The sequence below is a fragment of the Myxine glutinosa genome, chromosome 8, assembly GCF_964187855.1.
Source record: "Myxine glutinosa chromosome 8, kmMyxGlut1.1, whole genome shotgun sequence".
Classification (NCBI taxonomy): Eukaryota; Metazoa; Chordata; class Myxini; order Myxiniformes; family Myxinidae; genus Myxine; species Myxine glutinosa.
This window is the reverse complement of record NC_136268.1, coordinates 119,607,743-119,631,391: the sequence shown is the minus strand read 5'-3', so window position 1 is coordinate 119,631,391 and position 23,649 is coordinate 119,607,743. Positions and strand designations below refer to the sequence as shown.

The 23,649-nt window shown below is 45.9% G+C and overlaps 1 protein-coding gene across 2 annotated transcripts in view; it reads left to right on the top strand.

The window, feature by feature from the left end:
* The window catches only part of LOC137432895 (neuroligin-4, X-linked-like), a 749,939-nt gene that overhangs the window by 674,396 nt on the left and 51,894 nt on the right, over positions 1 to 23,649 (top strand). The gene's annotated exons all lie outside the window — the stretch shown is intronic.

Below are 23,649 nucleotides of genomic sequence, written 5' to 3'. Positions count from 1 at the left end.
ATTAACATATTTTATTCCCCATTGAGAGTTCTTTACAATGAGCCATGTCGCAATTTTTTCCATTCTGCACTTTTGGAGATATAGTGGTGCAAAGTTTTCCCATTTTTCCAAGATGGCGGCCGAACCACGTGACCGATGGCGTCATCATTAACATATTTTATTCCCCATGGAGAGTTCTTTACAATGAGCCATGTCTCAATTTTTTCTGTTCAGCACTTTTGGAGATTTTGTGGTGCAAAGTTTTGCCGTTTTTCCAAGATGGCGGCCGACCACGTGACTGATGACGTCATCATTAACATATTTTATTCCCCATGGAGAGTTCTTTACAATGAGCCATGTCTCAATTATTTCTGTTCAGCACTTTTGGAGATATAGTGGTGCAAAGTTTTGCCGTTTTTCCAAGATGGCGGCCGACCACGTGACATATGATGGCATCATTAACATATTTTATTCCCCATGGAGAGTTCTTTCCAATGAGCCATGTCTCAATTTTTTCTGTTCAGCACTTTTGGAGATATAGTGGCGCAACGTTTTGCCGTTTTTCCAAGATGGCGACCGAACCACGTGACTGATGACGTCATCATTTACATATTTTATTCCCCATGGAGAGTTCTTTCCAATGAGCCATGTCTCAATTTTTTCTGTTCAGCACTTTTGGAGATATAGTGGCGCAACCTTTTTGCCGTTTTTCCAAGATGGCGACCGAACCACGTGACTGATGACGTCATCATTTACATATTTTATTCCGCATGGAGAGTTCTTTCCAATGAGCCATGTCTCAATTTTTTCTGTTCAGTACTTTCGGAGATATAGAGGTGCAAATTTATTCGGTTTTTCCAAGATGGCGGCCGAACCACGTCACCGATGACGTCATCATTGAGGCACAGTATATTAGAGGGCAAGACCATTATGTGTGCAAAGTTTGGCGATTCTCCGTGCAACGGTGTAGACGCAGTGCTGCAAACAGACAAACAGACAGACAAACAGACAGACAAACAGACAGACAGACAAATGAAAAATCGGTCAGAGACCGAGGACTTGCCGGAATGTACTCTTTTATCGGCCATTTAAGACAAATATGGCGTCCGAACCACGTGATAGATGACGTCATCATTAACATATATTATTCCCCATGGAGAGTTCTTTACAAAGAGCCATGTCTCAACTTTTTCTATTCAGCACTTTTGGAGATATGGAGGTGCTACGTTTTTCGGTTTTTCCAAGATGGCAGCCGAACCACGTGACCTATGATGTCATCATTAACATATTTTATTCCCCATGGAGAGTTCTTTACAATGAGCCATGTCTCAATTTTTTCTATTCAGCACTTTCAGAGATATGGAGGTGCACAATTTTTCGGTTTTTCCAAGATGGCGGCCGAACCACGTGACATATGACGTCATCATTAACATATTTTATTCCCCATTGAGAGTTCTTTACAATGAGCCATGTCGCAATTTTTTCCATTCTGCACTTTTGGAGATATAGTGGTGCAAAGTTTTCCCATTTTTCCAAGATGGCGGCCGAACCACGTGACCGATGGCGTCATCATTAACATATTTTATTCCCCATGGAGAGTTCTTTACAATGAGCCATGTCTCAATTTTTTCTGTTCAGCACTTTTGGAGATTTTGTGGTGCAAATTTTTGCCGTTTTTCCAAGATGGCGGCCGACCACGTGACTGATGACGTCATCATTAACATATTTTATTCCCCATGGAGAGTTCTTTACAATGAGCCATGTCTCAATTATTTCTGTTCAGCACTTTTGGAGATATAGTGGTGCAAAGTTTTGCCGTTTTTCCAAGATGGCGGCCGACCACGTGACATATGATGGCATCATTAACATATTTTATTCCCCATGGAGAGTTCTTTCCAATGAGCCATGTCTCAATTTTTTCTGTTCAGCACTTTTGGAGATATAGTGGCGCAACGTTTTGCCGTTTTTCCAAGATGGCGACCGAACCACGTGACTGATGACGTCATCATTTACATATTTTATTCCCCATGGAGAGTTCTTTCCAATGAGCCATGTCTCAATTTTTTCTGTTCAGCACTTTTGGAGATATAGTGGCGCAACCTTTTTGCCGTTTTTCCAAGATGGCGACCGAACCACGTGACTGATGACGTCATCATTTACATATTTTATTCCGCATGGAGAGTTCTTTCCAATGAGCCATGTCTCAATTTTTTCTGTTCAGTACTTTCGGAGATATAGAGGTGCAAATTTATTCGGTTTTTCCAAGATGGCGGCCGAACCACGTCACCGATGACGTCATCATTGAGGCACAGTATATTAGAGGGCAAGACCATTATGTGTGCAAAGTTTGGCGATTCTCCGTGCAACGGTGTAGACGCAGTGCTGCAAACAGACAAACAGACAGACAAACAGACAGACAAACAGACAGACAGACAAACAAACGAACAGATCAACATACTTGCCGGAAAAAAATTTCCGGCAAGTAACAAACGAACAGATCAACATACTTGCCGGAAAAAAATTTCCGGCAAGTAACAAACGAACAGATCAACATACTTGCCGGAAAATTTTTCCAGCAAGTAACGAACAGATCAACATACTTGCCGGAAAATTTTTCCGGCAAGTAATGACTCAAATGCAATACCCTCTCCTCTGGCGAGGGTAATAAGGAAATAGACGTTGACATCAGTCCAAATGTCCATTACCTAATGTTTCCATTTGTACAAGAGTGAATTGTGAGGACATGACAAATGTACGTTCATCGACAGTACAAACTTCTGTTTTATTTCCGCTACTAACCGATGTGACCTTTATATTTGCATGGACAATTGGATTGGTTCGACAGAGATGGCTAAAAAATCTCAAACCTTACAGTTTCCTGTTCAATCAAATGCCCTTCATTCCTTGCTTTCAACGATGCATAGCTTTATCTGCAGCCCTCACAAATTGCTATTTATCCATAACTGTCTTATGGTATAGCAGTCTCTTCTGGTGGCATGCCCCATCGTTTGATGGAATTTGCTGCATTGTTCATTATGATGTAAACAGGAAAAACGTTGCAAAACCAGGAAAATGTAGTAATAGTAATAAAGTGCAACCAGAAAAATAAAATCAGAACTAAATATGCATTAAAGGCTGTGTGTTTTATGAAAGAGATCCTATTAACTGTGTAAATGTACCTCAACATGTTGGATGTGTGTAATGCACCCCATCTTGGTCAGGAGCCTTGTAGCAAGTGCTCGTGTGGCACGTACAGGGGTTCATGGTCACCATTCCAGTTAAGAGGTGCTAGATGGATGTATTCACTCACTGGACAGCATGTCCGTTCACTTTCTTGGGTGGGAATCCACTCGGCGCTGATGACGAAGAGCCAGAAACATGTCCATGGATTGATTCCTTTCTCCAGGGGGTTTGATGATGATAACTACCAAAAAGGGCTTTTAAAGCCATTGAGGCTGACTAATGCTGCGTGTCGCAGTGTAGCGGCTGATACAGCCGGTTGGTTTTGTGTTTTTCACAGACTGCAACTGAGCTGATTTGCCAATTTCTTGTTGATCCCTGGTGTAACTTAAAGCTCCTATTAAGAGGTAATTAATGGGTACCTAAACAGAGTGGGTGCTGCCAGGATAGGCTAGCGGTAGTGCATTCAACTCTTAATTCTCTGGCCTGGGTATGAATCTCGGTCCAGCTATAAATTGTCGCCTTGGTGGTTCCCATGCAGGGAAAGTCATCAATGTGTGTGCTGTCCATCAGATGGGTGTTAAACTGGGTATACTGTCTGCCAACATTAGTTAGTGGACAGTAAATATCCCATGGTGTCCTTCGCGAAGAATAGGCGAGCTATCGCCAGCTTCCTGAATATATTCCTGTGCACAGTCAAGTGTACCGTGTTGGAGTGGCAATTCCTGCCCTGACATACTACTGGGAAGGCAATGGCAAACCACCCAGCCTAAGCCTTGTCAAAAAACAGTCGTGGCAGCACCAACGCCATTTGAAGATTAAGGGACATCTCATTAAACCAGGTGGATGCTGGTTAGGACCCCTGCACTGCAGCATGTGTTGATGTGGCACAGGGTTCATCAGCATTCCAGCTAAGCAGTGCTCCAGATATACAGTGGGGTGCAAAATTATGAGTCCACTTAAGTCAATGCCAAGTTTTCTCAACTCACGAGCTCAAACACAAGTTTGTTATAGTATTGAAGATATGTATCCATATTCTTTTATTATTGATTATTATTAATTTTGTCTTAACAGAATAAATGAAGGGTGAATACATTTGAGAGAAGATAAAATCTATGTGAGCAGTCTGACTATGCTCTGGAGTTTATTACACCACTGTTGGGAAAAGATTGACTCAAACATAATCCATAAACTAATTAAATCAATCCCAAATGGAGTTGAGGCAGTTCTCAAGGCAAAAGGGGGTCATGATCATTAGTGATTATACATAAAAACAGAAACACGCACCACTGAGGCTCCCAAGCGTGTACCACGTGCAATGTCAATAGCAGTTAACATACGAAATGAAAAACAAGATGCAAACATATCTCTCACACGTAATTGGAAGGAATAACCAATCGGCTCTCACCTAATCAATTACCCCAGGTGGCTACAATTATAAATAGATTGACTCCTCCCATGCTCTTTTAGACGAAGAAAGCAACAATGAAAAGTTCCACATTTCATGGACATAAATGTTGTTGTGCACGTTTCTGTATACGCTGTCGCTGATTACTAAATGTTGTGGTGCACGTTTCTGTATACGCTGTCGCTGATTACTAAATGTTGTGGTGCACGTTTCTGTATACGCTGTCGCTGATTACTAAATGTTGTGGTGCACGTTTCTGTATACGCTGTCGCTGATTACTAAATGTTGTGGTGCACGTTTCTGTATACGCTGTCGCTGATTACTAAATGTTGTGGTGCACGTTTCTGTATACGCTGTCGCTGATTACTAAATGTTGTGGTGCACGTTTCTGTGTACGCTGTCACTGATTACTTGCAATAAGTGATGAAACCAGTCCGGCAGCTGAGGGGGTGATGTCTGTACTACTTGTTTGCATTGGGTTTCTCATGTCTGTACTACTTGTAAATGTTTTGTGGCTGTAGAGGAACCCAGGTAGAGTTTGAAACAGCAAAGGGCTTACCTTGTGTAGCTTTTTATGGTTGCTTTATGCAACTTTGTGTACATACAAGAAGGTTCTATTCGCGAGAAATGCATTGTGAAATTTGACAAAATTATCGTGATATTTACAGTGTTTCTGAATAAGATCAATTGAGAAATCCGACTGTTCTCATATTATATTTACAGGCGCTGCTGTAAATAATGAATTTGATCGCGAATACACAAGAGTTATAAATTACTTGCAAAATTATCGGCAGCAGACCTGCCAATAAATTTTATATAATGTTGCTCGTTTTATGGATTTAGTGTTTATTTTGTTCTGTTTTCAACAGGATTGATTGCTCATGCTTTTTTCTCAATTTACCAGGGTTTGTGGGTTTGGCATTTCCCACGTGAGAACTAGGTTTGTGATTTTGTGACTCATGTTAAAAATCACACAGACTGTCTATTGATTTGTCCGAATTCTCCAAATGGCCTTCTGCATGAAATATATATGCCTGCTTCTCAATGAACTTTCAATACTGTATCAACAATGCAAGTACCCTATTGGTAAATAAACCAAAATAGTTGTGATAATTATATTAAGCATTCAAAACATTTTCTCCTTATTGGGGGAAATAATTACACCTTCAATTGTGTCCAGTCCTTGGTACAGCGGAGTATGCGAAAAGACTTGTTTGCAGAAAGAAAAGTTTGCAGAGGAGTTTGCAGAAAGAAAAAAGCAACTTTAGACAAAAGAAAAGACCTTTTTATCCCATTGCCCTTTTTCCTTCCCATAAAATCATTTCTGGTAGGCTTTACATTTATAAGGGCAAAACTAGACTCCGAATGATAATGCTAACCCCAATGTTAACCCTAATATTACATTTAACCTTAATCCAAATCACAATATTTTACAATGTTCTTTTGTCATTGTACTGTCATTAACATAATTTGAGACAATGCAAAGTAACCATGTCTACCGGTAAAATAGCATTGAGATATTGTCTTACTGATACTGTCCAAATATGCACTGTGCTAATTAAATGTTCTATGTAAGTGGTGGCCAAGTAGCATTGAAGAACCAGCTTATACCTGGGTTTGACCTTTTTTAGAAGGTTAGTATGTTTTGTTAATCGCATATAGCAACTATTTCTTCAACTTTGAAGCCTCGAGGAAGACCCTGGTACAAATCTAACGGAAGACAACTACTTTGAGATACAATAATACACTTTTACATTACCAACGAAGACAGAAATACGTGGAAAAGAAAACTCTAATCTAATGAATCTCTCGTGATGAAAGAATTATAAGAAACTCCAAACTGGCCAACACAACCTTCATAGACATAGTGTCTGCCTCTGGGCATGTTCTGCCTAGAAATGCTTAATGGCAACTTCTTCGCAATGAGAAACATTGCTTTGTATCTGCTGAGTCATGGGACTATTTCATGATGAATGCCTAGTCATGGCACAATTTTATACTCAAAGAAAACAATAAAAACTTGTTCTCACAGGGAACTTGCTCTTTGAGAACCTCTTTTGCCACAGTCCCAGCTCTTTTCACGTTCACATTGGTGTGACTTATCATTTGTGCGATTGTGAATTGAATATCATTTAAATGGGTCGCACTCTGCTGATTGCTCATTTCAATCTGCTTCGTTTACAGAATGGACTGGGACATAACAGAATGAAAAGAACAGTGTGAATGGAGGGGGGGTTGGAGGGGAATACACAAGCAGCAGGGTAGAGGGACAACATATAAGAATAAAGGATGCAGGGAAGAACGAGATGAAGGGGGGGGGCAAAGGAGGACATATGCTGGATATAGGTGCAAATTCTCAATCACAGAAGTGAATGGGAAAACTGGCGATGAAGCAGAAATTGGACAAACCAAAAAAAATCAAAGAGGAGGGTTAGGGAGCTGAGTGAAACTCATCGGTCTGGAACATGGAAAGAATTGGGATTGGTGGAGGTTAACGAGGGTATAATAGATCATGAGTATGGATGGATGATGACCTGAGATGGTGGTGAACAGCTGTCTTGCAGCCCCGCAGGAAAGAATGACATTGAACAGACTGAGGAACATGGTTCCACCAGTGAGAGATAGGAGGTTCGAATGGGTGGAGGTGAGAAGTGAACCTGGGTTTTGACTTTAAACAGAAGGGGGTTACTGTCCTACTGCATGTGCCCTGTAGAAATCTGACGGGGTGCGAGAATGGAAAGGGCAAAAGGTGCAAGACCAGAAAGGAGGCGGTAGAAGATAGAGAGACCACTGACCTATCTGTAATGTACACATGATAGGAACAGAGACTCTGCTCCATTGCAGAAGATGCCAATGATTTTGAAGGCCTTGCTCTACATGGTGTCAAGCTGAGTAACGTGTGAAGGCAGATATACCAGGCTAAATGTGGAGAGCAGTATTCCATCAATCTGTGGTTGTCGGCCTTGTAATTAAATTAAAGTTAGAAGATATGCCAAGGAAAGGCATTGCACCATAGCGCAGTCGGCAGCTGCCTTTGGAGGCGAATTTAGATATGTGGTACGCCCAAGAAAGATCATGCTTCTGATGAGGCACAAAAGTTTGAGTGACAACATCTTCAATAGGTTTGGTAAATAAATGGATGGAAGGATTTGCCAGAAGGTCCTTACAGAGAGACAGAGTGAGAGTGTGACATTTGTCAGGGTTGAAAGACATATTCCATTGCAAGTGTTGGACCAGCTCATGATTCTCTTAAAATCTGCAAAGAGGAAAGAGGCATCTGCCTGCATATCTGAAGGAGGAGGGATGCTGGCAGAGGGTGTAGTCATCAGTAGAGATATAAAACGGATTTTCAGAGAATCAGAAAGATCTTTATGAAGATAAGGAAGAGGGCTAGGTCCAAGGCACTGCCTTGGGGCATTCTGGCTTTGACAGGGAGAGATGTGAAAATCCTGTTGAGAACCATACAGTGACTATGAGAGTGGACGAAGTCGGTTAGCCATGAGAGGAGGTGATTTTAAATGCCATAGGCAGAGGGTTTGCAGAACAAGGCGAAGAACATTTGAGCTTTCGTATAATGGAGGGAAAGTGTATTTATCATTTACTCCTATGAGAGGATTGGACGTAGGAAGCTGAAACTTTCAGGGATTAATGAGAGCTCCCTGAAGTTGTGCATGTGCAAGTTTCGTTTGATTCCATCAAGTCTTGAAAAAAAATTTTTTACGCAAATCTTGGCATTTTCTTCCTTTGGGGAGGGGTAGAGGGGGCGGATGGGTTTCATATTTTCAAAAAGTGTCATAAGGAGGCCTAATTCGAGAAAAAGTCATCGAATAAGAGTTGCAGAAAATGGTCGATTTAGTGGCGGAGGAGCTATTCAGGTTTTCAAAATATTGAATACTTTGGCCAGAATTCCTGGAAAAAACAATTAAGAGAAATTGAACCGGCCGTAGGGCAGGTATTAGCTAGTGCCATTAAATACTTTGACGTCGTTTCATTTTAATTAATCTTCACAAGTTACTGCATGGATTTTCAATATGAGCTCATTGCTCATATTGAGCTCAGTTAATTTTTTATGCATTTGATCCAATGCTAAGGTTGGAGTTTGTACACACATAACATGCAAGACAAAGATTATAGAATACACATCAGTATACTGGAGGCCTGAAAAAAATGGCAGGCCCTGTCGGTAGCTTTTGTGTGGGCAGGTGTTTCCTGGGGTTGATGCAACATAGGCCTCCTCCTGCACAAAAGTTTATTGTACATTATCGTACATCCTCTGTGTAGTCCTTGCCGCATATACGTACCCAGGAGTCTCTTCCTTCTTGCAATTTTCATGCTGGCACAGACAAAACACAAAGCAACATACGATCCTCAAGCCTCATGCACCCTGTTGACGATCAACTAACACACCCTGCAGTCATCCAACCTTATCTAATTAGGCAATTGTGCTTTCCTGGGAGATGGGGCAGATTAAATTTGGACTTGGAGTCGTGAACACTTTGGGGTTCAGGGATTACTCTGCACCGGCCGGTCACTCACAACCTCCGGTACCACCACCTTTTAACCAGGGCATGCTGCTGTGGGCACACATTAATTGAGTGTATCGCTTTCCTTCAGAGCTGTTGCAGGAGCCGTGTCCTCCACCATTAACATCGGCCATGCTCTTTTGCAAGCGCAGGTTAAAGGTGGCCAAAGGTGTCACTGAGAAGCTAACTCCGACTCTCCCTCTTGCTCTGCACACTCTGCTGCCAGATTTATAACCCACCCTACATTTATTTGCTAATCCCTTCCAGGAGCCTCAACACTGGATGTACTGACAGTAAGGACAGATTCGATGTGCTCAATTGGTGCTGCTGCTTCTGCGCATTGTTAATTGAAAATATTTGGCCCCTGCTCAAGATTACCGCTGTGCATAGCCAAGCAGAGCATGCACCGGAGCTCTGCTTGCTTTGTGAACACATGCCAATGATAAGTTCATCACGGCATCCCAGGTGATGAATTATGTACACGGTGCACTAGGAAAAGCTTCGAGCCAGGCATTTGTGAATTGCCCGAGCCTCCAAATCCAGGGCTATATAATATAACCTCAACATCCAACAGTGTGCGGAATTGCAGGGAGTGGGCCGTGCTGCGAAATTGTTTCATTTTTCATTTATGAATATATTTCTTCATTCTTTTTCCACTAACAGTCATTTATAAATGACAAATTTTGTTGTTGTATCCTCAATGAGTGTTTGATAGGGCCAGAAAAAGGCATAAGAAAATTATGGAAGATGCCTTCAGCGCAGTTAGTTAACCCAAATTTTATTTCTCTTTTTTTTTGCATTGTGTGGCTAAAGGGATTTTGCACAAATGTGTAAATTGTATGGAAAGGTTGGGAGAGGAGGTAGGTGTGTTGGGAGAGGACATGGTGGTGTTCTTGTTACTTATCCTGGCCAGTGGCTATGTTTCAGGCTCTGCTGTGAAACATTAGTCCATCATTCTGACATTGTGAGATGCCAAAGCCCCAACTTGGGAGTTGCGCTCTCTTCTTCATCTTCCCCTTTCATATGCAGCACATGGCTGCAGGAAGCATCACTTTTTTTTCCGATGGATGACGTGTGCAAAACACCAGGATGGCAGTTCATAACCAGGTTGAGATTTAAACCCCTGCTGTGCATACCTCTCTGATATCCAACCGGTGTTTGGTTTTGTTGAGCTTGTTGAGGTCGAGATTCGGAATGTGTTCCAGGTGCTAGCAACAATCGCCCACTCTTTGCAAAAGATACCGTGGCATGTTTAACATCCACTAGCAATCTATTCCGGGGTACACTTTGCTTGTGAAGTACAAGTCAGACAGTTTATCCTCTGGTCAAGAGTCGAATCTACATTAGCCGCCTCAAAATCAAAGGGCACTACCCAGGCGATGTCCTTTTGGACTATAAAACCATTCCAAATGCAGGGTATGACAACATTAGCAGTGTCCTTTTCCCAATGATTTATCAATGTTTTTGTTGAATATACTTGTCATTTCTGCATCACACAAAATTTGTTTTGTGAAATCTGTTAAGCCCACAATACATTTACATTTGGACAACAATCACATCTGCTCAGCCACATGTGATGTTCTCATTTGATTACGATTTTTGGCATTGTTTCTTTTGTTTCTTTGCTATTGGTGGCTTCTTGCAATGATTTGGAACTGTCTTCAAGTTTTTGAAATCCTTTTCTACAGTCAGCATTGCATTGTCTGTTTCATAGAAGATGTTAAAAATGTTATGTTCTGCTTGTACTTTCTTAGCGCTTAGCATTTGAAAGCAATAGAGCCCAGTCAAACAACCATACGTCGGCAACCATAACATCGTCTTTGATAGGCCTAATGACCTCCTCCTGCATTGAAGTTCTTTGTAAGGGATCTCATATTATTATTATTATTATCACCCTCTGGCCTCTACCCCCTCCCATTCCCCAACTGATCAACATCCGGTAATGTTGCTGTGCCAATTCTACCGTTCTCCTCTCCAATCCTCTTTCTCTTCCTCCTTGAAATGAAATTAAATTAATGTGGTATTAAAGCGCGGCGTTACGCGCGCTGCTTGTGAGCAAGGAGGAAGCGGACAAGCGGTAACATATAAACGTCTTTATTGTAAGACTACACTGTAACACTGTACTCTCCGGGCTGGGCGCCCGGTGTATATCATGAGGCCACGCCTACCCCTGGTGCGTGGCCACCGCCCACTTGGTGCGCGGAATGATGTCACCACGCCAGTGGGCTTATGTGTCCGCCACACGCGCCCCCCCCAGAATTCCCGCGCATCTGGAGGGCCAGTTTGCGGGGCAGACAAATGACCCGGCCGAAGCGCCCCCTGGCGATCGGCGGCGTCCGGGGTGCAGGGATGCCAGGTGGGATGCCCCTGGCTGCCCCTGGGATGGGTGCAGGACGGGGGGCGGCGTGGCGGCGGGGCTGGGCGGTGCCGGGGGTCCGCCCGCAGGAGGGCGGCCCCGACGTGGGGGTCGGGCCACTGGCGGTGGATGGTCCACATCGAGGTGGGCCGGCTTGAGGCGGTCTACCGAAACGCGGTCAGGAGTACCGCCGATGTCCAGGGTTAAGTGCTTCGCCCCGGTCTCCAGCACGCGGAAAGGCCCGTCGTACGGGGGCCGCAGTGGTGTCCGATGGGCATCGTGGCGGACGAAGACGTACTCCGCCGTGCGAAGCTCCGGGGCGACGTGCGTCGGTGGGTGCCCGTGGCATGCCGTTGGCACCGGGGCGAACCTCTGGGCGGTCTCTTGCAGAGCGGAGTGCTGCTGTGCCGCGGACCATGGTGCCGTGGAGTCGGGGAGGAACTCGCCCGGCACCCGCAGCGGTTGCCCGAAGACCAACTCCGCCGCGGATGCGCGCAGGTCCTCCTTGGGCGCCGTCCGGAGGCCCAGCAGGACCCAGGGGAGCCTGTCGACCCAGCCGCCGTCGCGGAGGGTGGCCCGGAGCGCGGCCTTCAATGAGCGGTGAAATCGCTCACACAGGCCGTTAGCCTGGGGGTGGTAGGCCGTGGTTCGGTGCAGCCGGACCCCGAGCCCCTGCGCAACCGCCCCCCAGAGCTCCGAGGTGAACTGGGGGCCGCGGTCGGATGAGATGTCTGAGGGGGCGCCGAACCGGGCGACCCAGGTGGCGATGAAAGCCTGCGCGACATCGGCCGCCGTTGTCGACGCCAAGGGCACGGCCTCCGGCCACCGGGTGGTGCGGTCCACCATGGTGAGGACGTAGGTGAAACCCCGCGAGGGGGGCAGAGGTCCCACCAGGTCCACGTGGACGTGGTCAAACCGGCGTTCCGGCACCGTGAACGGGGCCAACGGGGCCTGGGTGTGCCGGTGCACCTTGGCGCGCTGGCACGCGAGGCACGTCCTGGCCCAGCCGCGGACGGCCTTCCGGAGGCCATGCCAGACGAACTTGTCGGCGATCAGCCTTTGGGAGGCCCTCGCGCCCGGGTGGGACAGGCCGTGGATGGCGTCAAACACCTGGCGCTGCCAGCCCGCGGGCACAATGGGGCGAGGACGCCCGAGGGAGACGTCGCACAAGAGGGCCGCGCCCGCGCCGTCGAACGGCACCTCGGTGACGCGGAGGCCCGTGACGGCGGTCCGCAAGGCCTGGACGTCGGGGTCAGCGGCCTGGTCCGCTGCCATCCGGGCATAGTCGATGCCGAGGTGGACTGCGTGGGCGACGGCCCGGGAAAGGCAATCCGCCACCGGGTTGTCCTTCCCCGCGACGTGCTGGATGTCCGTCGTGTACTCGGACACGGCCGAGAGGTGACGCTGCTGCCGGGCCGACCACGGCTCGGTGACCTTGCCCATCGCGAAGATCAGCGGCTTGTGGTCGACGAAGGCAGTGAACGCCCGGCCCTCGAGCAGATGGCGGAAGTGCCTGACCGCCAAGTGAAGTCCGAGCAACTCGCGGTCGAAGGTACTGTAACGGCGTTCGGGCGGGCGAAGCTGCCGGCTAAAGAACGCCAGCGGTTGCCAAGCTCCACGCACCCATTGCTCGTGCACCGCGCCCACCGCGTAGTCCGAGGCATCGGTGGTGAGGGCGATCGGTGCATCGGGCGCCGGGTGCGCGAGCATGGTGGCGTTAGCCAAGGCGAGCTTCGCGCCCGTGAACGCCGTGTCCATCTCCTCGGTCCAGGTAACGTCGCCTTTGCCCGGCTTACCTCGGAGAGCTTCGTGCAGGGGGCGCAGGAGCTGGGTGATACGGGGCAGGAACCGATGGTAAAAGTTCACCATGCCCAGGAACTCCTGCAGCCCTCTGATCGTGCGGGGGCGCGGAAACCCCTTCACCGCCTCCACCTTGGCCGGCAGGGGGACGGCGCCGTGCCTGGTGACACGGTGCCCCAGAAAATCGATTGTGGCGGCGCCGAACCGGCACTTTTCGGGGTTCACAATCAGGCCATGCTGGCCCAGGCGTTCGAAGAGCGTGCGGAGGTGGCGTAGGTGCTCTTCGCGGGACGCGCTGGCGACGAGGATATCGTCCAGGTAGACGTAGACAAAATCCAAGTCGCGCAGGACGCTGTCCATCAGTCGCTGGAACGCCTGAGCTGCATTCTTCAGACCGAAGGGCATGCGCAGGAACTCGAAGAGTCCGAATGGCGTGATGACCGCCGTCTTCGGGACGTCCTCCGGCCTGACGGGGACCTGATGGTAGCCGCGTATGAGGTCCACCTTCGAGAAGAAGGACCTGCCCGCCAAACGGGCGGAAAAGTCCTGAATGTGGGGGACGGGGTAGCGGTCGGGAGTCGTGGCGTCATTGAGACGGCGATAGTCCCCGCACGGTCGCCATCCCCCGCCGGGCTTCGGCACGATGTGCAGCGGCGACGCCCAAGCGCTCTCTGAGCGCCGAACGATGCCGAGTCGCTCCAGGGTAGCAAACCCCGCTTTTGCCACCGCCAGCTTCGTCGGCTCGAGGCGGCGTGCCTGGGCGTAGACCGGTGGCCCGACGGTGGGGATGTGATGGGCCACCCCGTGCTTGACGGCCCCCGCCGAGAAGGTGGGCCGCGTGAGGGCCGGGATGCCGGCGAGGAGGCGGGTGAATGCGTCCGCTGCCGGAAGCGTACAGACCAACGTGGCCGGAACCGAATCGTTCGGCAAGCCGCTTGGCAAGCCGCTCGTTGAGCTGGGCAACGCACAAGCGAGCGAGCTGAACGTCTCGGCCTGGACAAGCCATCTGCGCTTGACGTCGACCAGGAGCCCATTAGCGCACAGGAAGTCCGCGCCAAGCAGTGCCATGGGCACGTCGGCGGTGACGAACGTCCATCGGAAAACCTGCCCTCCAAACCGCAGAGAGAGGCAGCGTTTTCCGTACGTACGGATGGGCGTCCCGTTCGCGGCAAGCAGCGCGGGGCCCCCACCCGCGGCGTGCTTGTCTGACGTGCCGGCGGGAATGACACTCACCTGCGCTCCCGTGTCGCACAGGTAACGGCGCCCGGAGAAGGTGTCCGTTATGAACAGCAGGCTGCTCGAACAGCCGGCGCTCATCGCCACAATTGAGCGCCGGCCCGGGCATTTCCCGACCCGTTGAAGGAGCACGGCGGATGACACCGCCGAGCTTCGTGGCCGAACTTGGCGTGGAACCAGCACCAGGTGGTGGAGCTGGAGGAGCGCGGCTGGCTCCGCCAGGCCGGTGGAGTCGACGGGTTTCCCCGCGGTGGCGGTTTTCGCCGCGGCGGTGGGCGGGGCGTGGCGGCGTTCACGAGGTGCGTATCAGCATGCTGCTGAACTTCAGCGTGCTGTAGAAGATGATGCTGTGGAACATCAGCGTCGAAGGCCGTGACGGCCACGCCAACGCTCGCCCGCGTGTCCGAAGCGGCGAAGTACTTGTCCGCCTCGGCCGCCAATGCTCGGGGTTCCGCTAGCCCGGTCACGGCCAACGCGAGGCGAACCTGCGCTGGAAGTTGGCGACGGAAAAGCGCCCGGAATAGCGAACCGGGGGCTTCGTCGCCCAACAGTGACAGCATATGGTCCATTCGGACCGACGGGCGCGTCTCACCGAGCTCGGGGAGATCCAGGAGGCGGTCGGCCCGTGCGTCGTCCGTGAGGCTGAACGTGGCTAGGAGTAGCCGCTTGAGTGCCTCGTACTTGTGGCCGTCCGGTGGGTGGCGAAGGACGGACACAACTCGAGCGGCCGTGCCGGGCCCGAGGGAGGCGACGACGTGGCAGTAGCGCGTGTCATCGCCGGTGAGGTGCCGAAGCTGAAATTGGGCTTCGGCCTGGACGAACCAGACTTCGGCCTGAGCCTCCCAAAATTCCGGAAGTTTGACGAAGGCGGCCATGGCGATGGCGTCGCGTGTGGAAGGATCGCTCCGGCAGATCCAACGTCGAGGGTCACCAGTAAAGCGCGGCGTTACGCGCGCTGCTTGTGAGCAAGGAGGAAGCGGACAAGCGGTAACATATAAACGTCTTTATTGTAAGACTACACTGTAACACTGTATTCTCCGGGCTGGGCGCCCGGTGTATATCATGAGGCCACGCCTACCCCTGGTGCGTGGCCACCGCCCACTTGGTGCGCGGAATGATGTCACCACGCCAGTGGGCTTATGTGTCCGCCACAGTATTAATGAAGCCCAGGCATAAATCACCAAATGACCTTATTCTGCATCTCTTTGCATATGCTTGTATATATAACGTTGATGCCTGAAATCAATATCAATCCTGAGAAATTCTCATAACGTTTCTGACAAGCGAAATTTAGCATTTCATTTTGCTTGAGCCCCATTTAATCGATGCAATTTCATACGTCTGTTGCACACTGAGTGTCGGACTTTCTGGCACAGTTGCTGCTCCTTTCCGGCAATCTTCTCGCCAATTGTATTTTTGAGTCTCTCGACCTGGTGAAATCTAAAAATAAAATAAAATTTTAGACACCCCAAATGAGTGACAACGGAGTGTCGCTAACCTATGGAACACCCTGTATATTAATTCAACAATTTCATTAACCATATAAAATCGAATTGTTGTTTTTCTAATTTTATCGTTAATGTCTTAGACGGTGACAGAAACTCACAATTCACTGGGCATTTGCATATCATACCTTGTCTCTACAGGACAGCCCGGATGTTGAGATAAGGTTGGGCTGCACAGAAGCTCCATGTTCCTCTTAGCTTAGCAAAAGCCCAAGGCAGATGTCAATATATAGGAGGTCCACCTAGATGGTGAAATGAAAAAGTAGCCATACATGGACCTCACTTATGTAAGCAAGTATATACAAAGAAACATAAGCACAGGAGGAGGCCATTAGGCCCATCATAATCGTCCCATTTTCAGGGACACCAGAGCGGTAGGACAAGGGGAGGTTGGGGGCAGAATTTATTTTGAGGGCAGAATATCTTGAATTTTTTTCATATACGGTGCTTTTCATGGGAGTATTTAACCCTATCACACCTGGGCAGGCAGTTACATGTGGTCAATTACTCAGTGAAAGGATGCATGGAATTTCTAGCTTATCTGGAATTGGAATTCCAAATAAGGTATTGTCATTGTGCACCGCCCATCTGTCTGTCTGTTGCCTATTTGGACTTTCCTGGCCTAGTAACGGGGATTATAAAGCTCCTTCTGGTCACGTGACCGGAAGTGTGTCACAATGGCGGACTTAGTAAATTCCTTCAAAAATATTTTTCTCCAGACCCACCAATCAGAATGCTACCACCAAATGTGGATAACAAAACATTAGGCCAGGATCGGGATGGTAAATTGTGGAGGGTCATGCCGATCATGTGACCGGAAGTGTATCAAAATGGCCGGCTTCATCAATTCTTGGGAAAATCACTTAAATTCCTCCAATAATCTTCTTCTCCAGACCCTCCAGTCAGAATGCTCCCAAATGTGTGGGTTGCAATATTAGGACAGGGACCTGATTTTAAATTGCGGAAGCTGTGCCGATCATGTGATCGGAAGTGTGTCAAAATGGCAGACAAAGTAAATTTCTTCAAAAATCTTTTTCTCCAGTTCCACCAAGTCATAATGCTACCCAATTTGGGTTACAACATTAGGCCAGGGGACAGATAAGCTACAGGTCCAGTGGGTTTTTTTTTTTCTGAATTGTACAAAATAACTAAATATCTCCTTTCTTGTTTAATTTTTGTCTTTTATCTGAATATCTTGGTAAATATTCCACCAATTGTGCTGAATATGAGCTCCAATTAAATTAACAGAGGTACACTTTCATTATCATTTCGTGAGGTTTTTCCATTTTTTAAATTAGGTCAAAACTAGAGAACGACCCAAAGTTTAGCTAAGGCTGGGCATAACAGTTTATCTTTACTATCGCCAACGCAAGGGCAAGGCCCTGTACATAGCATCATTACACCTCATTTAATTCTCAGTATTTATAAAATATATATCTGCAGATAATTTTAGAGTAGAAAAAAATATCTGGAGATAAACAACAAGTTGCAAATTTAGAAGCCTCTTACACTCTCTGTTTGTTAGTTTAGCAATGGTGTCACACTTTTTGGAGAGTTGCAGGATAAGGCACTTTCTGTGCTCCCTACCCCTCCTGGCAAAAAATAGAAGGGCCATTGCACCTCCACCCTCCTCCTCCGGCATCTCAGACCATTTGCGTAGCCTGTTGATTTTATCTTTCCATTTATTTATCTTCTGTGTACTAGCCTTATTTGCATCATCAACTTAACATCCACATCCCTTTATAATTGCAAATATAATTTAATCCGTAGGTGGGGGTCTAGGCATGGCACCAGCCCATAATGGCCCAATTTTTATTCATAAATGACTAGATAGATGCAGTGCCGTGTATATTGAGAGTCTGGCCAACTGAAATACTGGCGCCATGTTGCATACCTAACTTCACGCGCTGTCACTGCGAGATGTATGTCAGCTGTGGCAATCCTGTAGTTCTGTGACGAGGGAATCGATGTTATTACTGTTTGGTCGCAGATTTAATTAGGAGCATCTAATTCAAGTTAAAGTGACGTGTTGTTTGTTATTGGAATAATAAAATCTGCAAGCGGCGTCATTTATCCACACGAATTGTTTGCCTGTCGCGGCACACAATTTATTGTCAGCTGCATACAGCATACTGATAAATTTTATTTCTCTTGGCATGAAATTGTAATTTGATAAAATGGAGCTTGTATACTCGTTTTCATCTATTATCTGGAAACGTAACATACAATATTCCCATAATGCTACGAAAGTACAATGTCTATTATTTTATTCATTAGTTTGGGTTCACAAATGTTGTTATAACTTGACTCGCACCATAATCAGCAATAAAAAAAGTAAACAGACTCAGAGGTACATTGTTTATTTGTTATTCTTGAAGAAATCCACCATTAAACATTATAACCTTGGTGATATATTTAGATAAAATAGATATATATATCAAATGTGTACGTGTATATACATATATCTTATTTCAATTTCTTGACGAGCGCTCGCATTGCCATACTTTTGCTGCCATGCTCTCCGGTCGTAACTTTACGTTGCGTTTTACGGCTGTGTGCTTGGGCTCCATATCAACCTACACCCACAGCGTTGTGCAGAGTCCGATCTATTGAAACAATCCAAATTAACTGCTTTTTTTGGCAATATAATATTTGGAAACAGTATTATTTTCCCCCAAAAAATGTTACGTTTTCAAAGAACACTTTACTCAGGAAACTGACACAAACAGTGACCAATATTGCATCATAAACAAGTATTTCCTGATATATAAGTATATATAAACAGTGCATGTTACACTGTTACAGGGTATATGTATAATAAGGGATTATGTATAATACCTGATTTTCAGTTATTATACATAATCCCTTATATATATATACCCTATACACTGCATATGTACACGAAAAATGTTACAGGGAATATGTATAATATATATATAATTATATATGGTTGACTAAATAAATGTTAAGCTCACCAGAGACCTAATACACACATGTCATGTCACTTTTGATTTGAAACCAATATATATTAAGCGATTTCACTTACCGAACATAAATATGAGTAAGGTGATGGATTCCATCCAACTCGGCGTATTTTAACCGCCCAAATCGCACTTCGTTCCTTGTCTCGAGGAAATCTGTGCATTACACGACCTTGTCCTGGTCTAAGAGAACATCCCCAAGCGGCACAACACACCATATTGGTTGATTTTATTGAAATATTACTCAAATGAAATATGCAACGATACGAAGCAATGGCACGGAATGGGTGCAGCGGGAAAGCTGCTCGGCTGAGGTGGTATGCAAAATGGCGCCTGTAAACCACGTGACGTGGGCTCGACCAATCACGGCGGTAGTTGAGCAGATCAAAGGCTGGCCAGACTCTGTTGATATACAGTCATGTGAAAAAGTAAGTACACCCCATGTAAAGTTTTGACTTTTTCAACATATTTCAACATACAGCTATTTGATCTTCATTTCAACAATATTGAGAGATAAAGGTGATATAATATAACAAATATCATGAAACATTTACATTTTGTAGTCCATTGTATAATTTAAATTAACATAAATGCAAATTTCGCATGTGGAAAAAGTAAGTACACCCCCTGGCTCTCATAGGTGGTATTGCCCCCTTTGGCAGAAACAACCTCAAGTAGGCGTTTCTTATAACTGTCTACCAGTCTCTGACATTGAGTGGGAGAAATATTTGCCCACTCCTCCATGCAGAATTCTTTCAGCTGTGCGATGTTTGAGGGGTTACTTACATGCACAGCTTGTTTCAAATCCCCCCACAACATCTCGATGGGATTTAGATCCGGGCTTTGACTTGGCCATTCCAGAACCCAACATTTCTTTCTTTTCAGCCATTGCTTGGTGGATTTACTGGTATGTTTAGGGTCATTGTCATGTTGCAAGGTCCACCTTCGGTTGAGCTTCAACCTTCCGACAGATGGCCTCACATTATCCTCAAGTATCCTCTGGTACAATGAAGAATTTATTGTGGATTCTAAGATTGTGAGCTGCCCAGGCCCTGATGCAGCAAAGCTGTCCCAAACCATAATATTTCCACCACCATGCTTTACAGTTGGTATGAGGTTCTTGTGGTCAAATGCTGTCTTTGGTTTTCGCCAAACATGTCTTCTGGTACTGTGGCCGAATAGGTGTACCTTTGACTCATCTGTCCAGAGCACATTGTTCCAGAAGTGCTGGTCTTTGCCTAGGTGTTCATTGGCAAACTTTAGTCTTGCCCTGATGTTCTTTCTGGACAGCAAAGGTTTCCTCCTGGCACACCTCCCATTTAGACCAAATTTGTGCAGCCTCTTTCTTATTGTAGACTCGTGCACTTTGACATCAACAGTGGCAAGGGCTTCCTGTAGGTCCCGTGATGACATTCTGGGGTTCTTAGAGACTTATTTCAGCCTCTTGCGGTCTGCTCTCGGGCTGAACATGCTGGGGCGGCTTGGCCTGAACAAGTTGGCAGTTGTTTGGAATCTTCTACACTTGTAAATGATCTTCCGGACAGTCAAATGATTGATTTCAAATTGTTTGAAGATCTTTTTAAATCCCTTCCCAGACTCGTAGGCATCTATAACCTTCTTTCTGAAGGCCTCAGAGAGCTCTTTTGATCTCGGCATGGTGACGCCGCACACTTCAACAACAAAGAGCAAACCAAACTAAATGTCTGAGGTAAGACAGGTTCCTCCAAGATCCTCTCTAATGATATTCTAATCATTTGCACCTGAGCTGGTGCACCTGATTCTAATTTTAGGTATTTGAAGTAGTGATAAATGTAGGGGTGTACTTACTTTTTCCACATGCGAAATTTGCATTTATGTTTATTTAAATTATACAATGGACTACAAAATGTAAATGTTTCATGATATTTGTTATATTATATCACCTTTATCTATTAATATTGTTGAAATGAAGATCAAATAGCTGTATGTTGAAATATGTTGAAAAAGTCAAAACTTTACATGGGGTGTACTTACTTTTTCACGTGACTGTATGGCACTGGATAGATGGAGTGATAGATATATAGATAGGTAGATAAAGGGGCAAGTCACTACTGTGACATGGTCACAATCATAAAAAGTCTCCACTTTCTTCAGTCATTTGCCAGTTTCTGCACCAATTTTCAATTGCAGTTCTCGATGATTGTTCTACAGATTGCATGGTATCCCACCATCCGGTACTCAATCTTCCCCTGGGGTGCTTTCAAACGAATGAGGGCTGGGTTCACGAATGGCTGCATCAAATTCCATATGTCTCCATTTGGTGTCTCCAAACGTGCCACAACTGTTCATGATAAATCAGGCCATATAAGGCAAGGGTAGCTAAGCCATGTTTTGAAGGCTTATTTGTGATGTGGTCTTGCAATCCCATTCCTTAGATACGTCAAATTACCAGAAAGACTCTTAAATGTCCACAATGGAGCAATGACTTCACATCCCGATGTGAACCAATAGGTGCTTCATGAAGTGGAGAACCTGCAGGTACTGCACCAGGACAAAGTATCTTATCACATTGACTCCATAGAGGGAATAAAACCATGATCAGACAACTCAGAGGAGAACACAATACCAAATAGGCTATCCTGTATGTTATCCCTCTTCTGACACCACCCAGAGCCATTCAGCCTCTCATGGAGGTCTCCCATCCAACTACTAACCCGGCTTGATTATACGTAGCTTTTGGATATGACAGAATTGGGTAAATTTGAGACAATAATCTGTAAACAACTCCAACCACTGTCTTGTGCCACGGTTTTTTCCAATTTATCCAGATGTCTGTTGTGTCAGCTTCCATCGTGGTTGTTTCATGATCCACACCTGGGCTCATTGCTGACATATCAGTTCATCATGCAGCCAGACAGTGGATCCATTCAAATACCTCTGGGCTTAGCCGCTCAAGTTCAACATCAAACAAACTTCAATTTAAAAGTAAGCAGACAATTTTAGCAGATTAAAGTTTTCTCCTTGGAGAGATAAAGTAATTAAACAAAGCCAAAAAATCGAGATTCACAGCACAAACCCAACTGATCACAGACCAAACAAAAGATTATCATACCCATGCATTGTGCCGCCCAACACAAACAGTGACCTCTTAGGCCTATCCCATGCATTGTACCACTCAACCCAAACATTGACCTCTTAGGCCTATCCCATGCATTGTGCTTTCTAACCCAAACAGTGACATATTAGGCCTATCCCATGCATTGTGCCACCCAACCCAAACAGTGACCTCTTAGGCCTATACCATGCATTGTGCCACCCAACCCAAAGAGTGACGTCTTAGGCCTATATTATCCCTGCTATCTGACTCTCGGCCAGTCATAAAACACATACTTACGTTTTGTTTAGTGGGATACCTGAAGTTGCATTGTTGGTCAAATTGCTCACGCTTTACATTTGGTGAGAACCAACCGGACATTCGCTCCATATTTGAACAATACTTTCCGACACAACATACAACACCACTGGTAATCTCACGTTTCATCATTTTCCCTTTTTCTTCCTTCTCGAGTCTAATTAATGTTGTCCTTAACATTTCTAATTTTAATTTAAAAAAAACGATGTCGGCTGTGATAAGTTCATTACAGCACTTGTGACTGTTTCACCATAGCTTACAAACATCGGTGAAATGGAAGGGCTTGCTTATATGTCATTATTTTGTGAGGCTCTATATATGCCATGTGGCCAGACATAACAGGGGGTTTATCTTATGTAATCCGTAATATTTTATAGATTTACCTGCTCTCTTTTTCAAATATCAGAACTTTGATTGTATACTTTAATTTGGCTGTGAGAGGCCACCATAGAAAATCGTATCATATAATGCATAAAATCGCTCCAAGCTCCTAATTTGAAAACTACATCACCTACAAAAGAGATGTATACAGCGATTTGTAGGTATGAAGATCAGACATTCGATGATGTGTGAGGAAAGTGAAAACATACATTTTGAGCACTTAATCGTGCAGAAAATGTTGCGGCCTTTTTCAAGGCAAGGTCTTTTTGAGCAAGCCGAAAAAGCATAAGACCCCTGAGTTAGCGATCATAAGATCGATAACATCCCATAAGATCGAGGGATAGTGAACTGACCAAGGATAAAGCCTGTTTTTGTTTTGCTTAAATAAGACCGTTAATTATCTTCAAAAAGTGTGTTTTAACACACCCAAACACCCAGTTTTCATTCATGCACTCCCTTGGAGTTCGATAAGTATGCATACAAAGTTTGGAGCTGTTAGGTTTCATGGTTTTGGAGTTATGGAGGAGACGTATATATACACACACTGACACTCATACTCTACCTTTTATTATTATTGTTATTATTATTATTATTATTATTATACAGATACATTATATATATATATATATATAATATATTGTTACGGTTCTCCGCCGCCCTTCTTACCCTTACCAAAGGGGGATTAAGCCCTTTGTTCTTTCTGGGCTTGGCAGAACTGAGAGACTTGAAACGCCTCTTCCGGGGGCAAACACAAGGTAGGGTTTCGGGACCAAGTCTCGCTCGTACCAAAATCCCTGCACCGCCACGGAAGTGGGGAAGCAAGCCTCGCACGAGCCACGTGTTATTTGGGTACACCGAGCGGATTGAGTACCACGTGGTCCGTGCAGTTTTCTAGTAGTGGAACCCGAT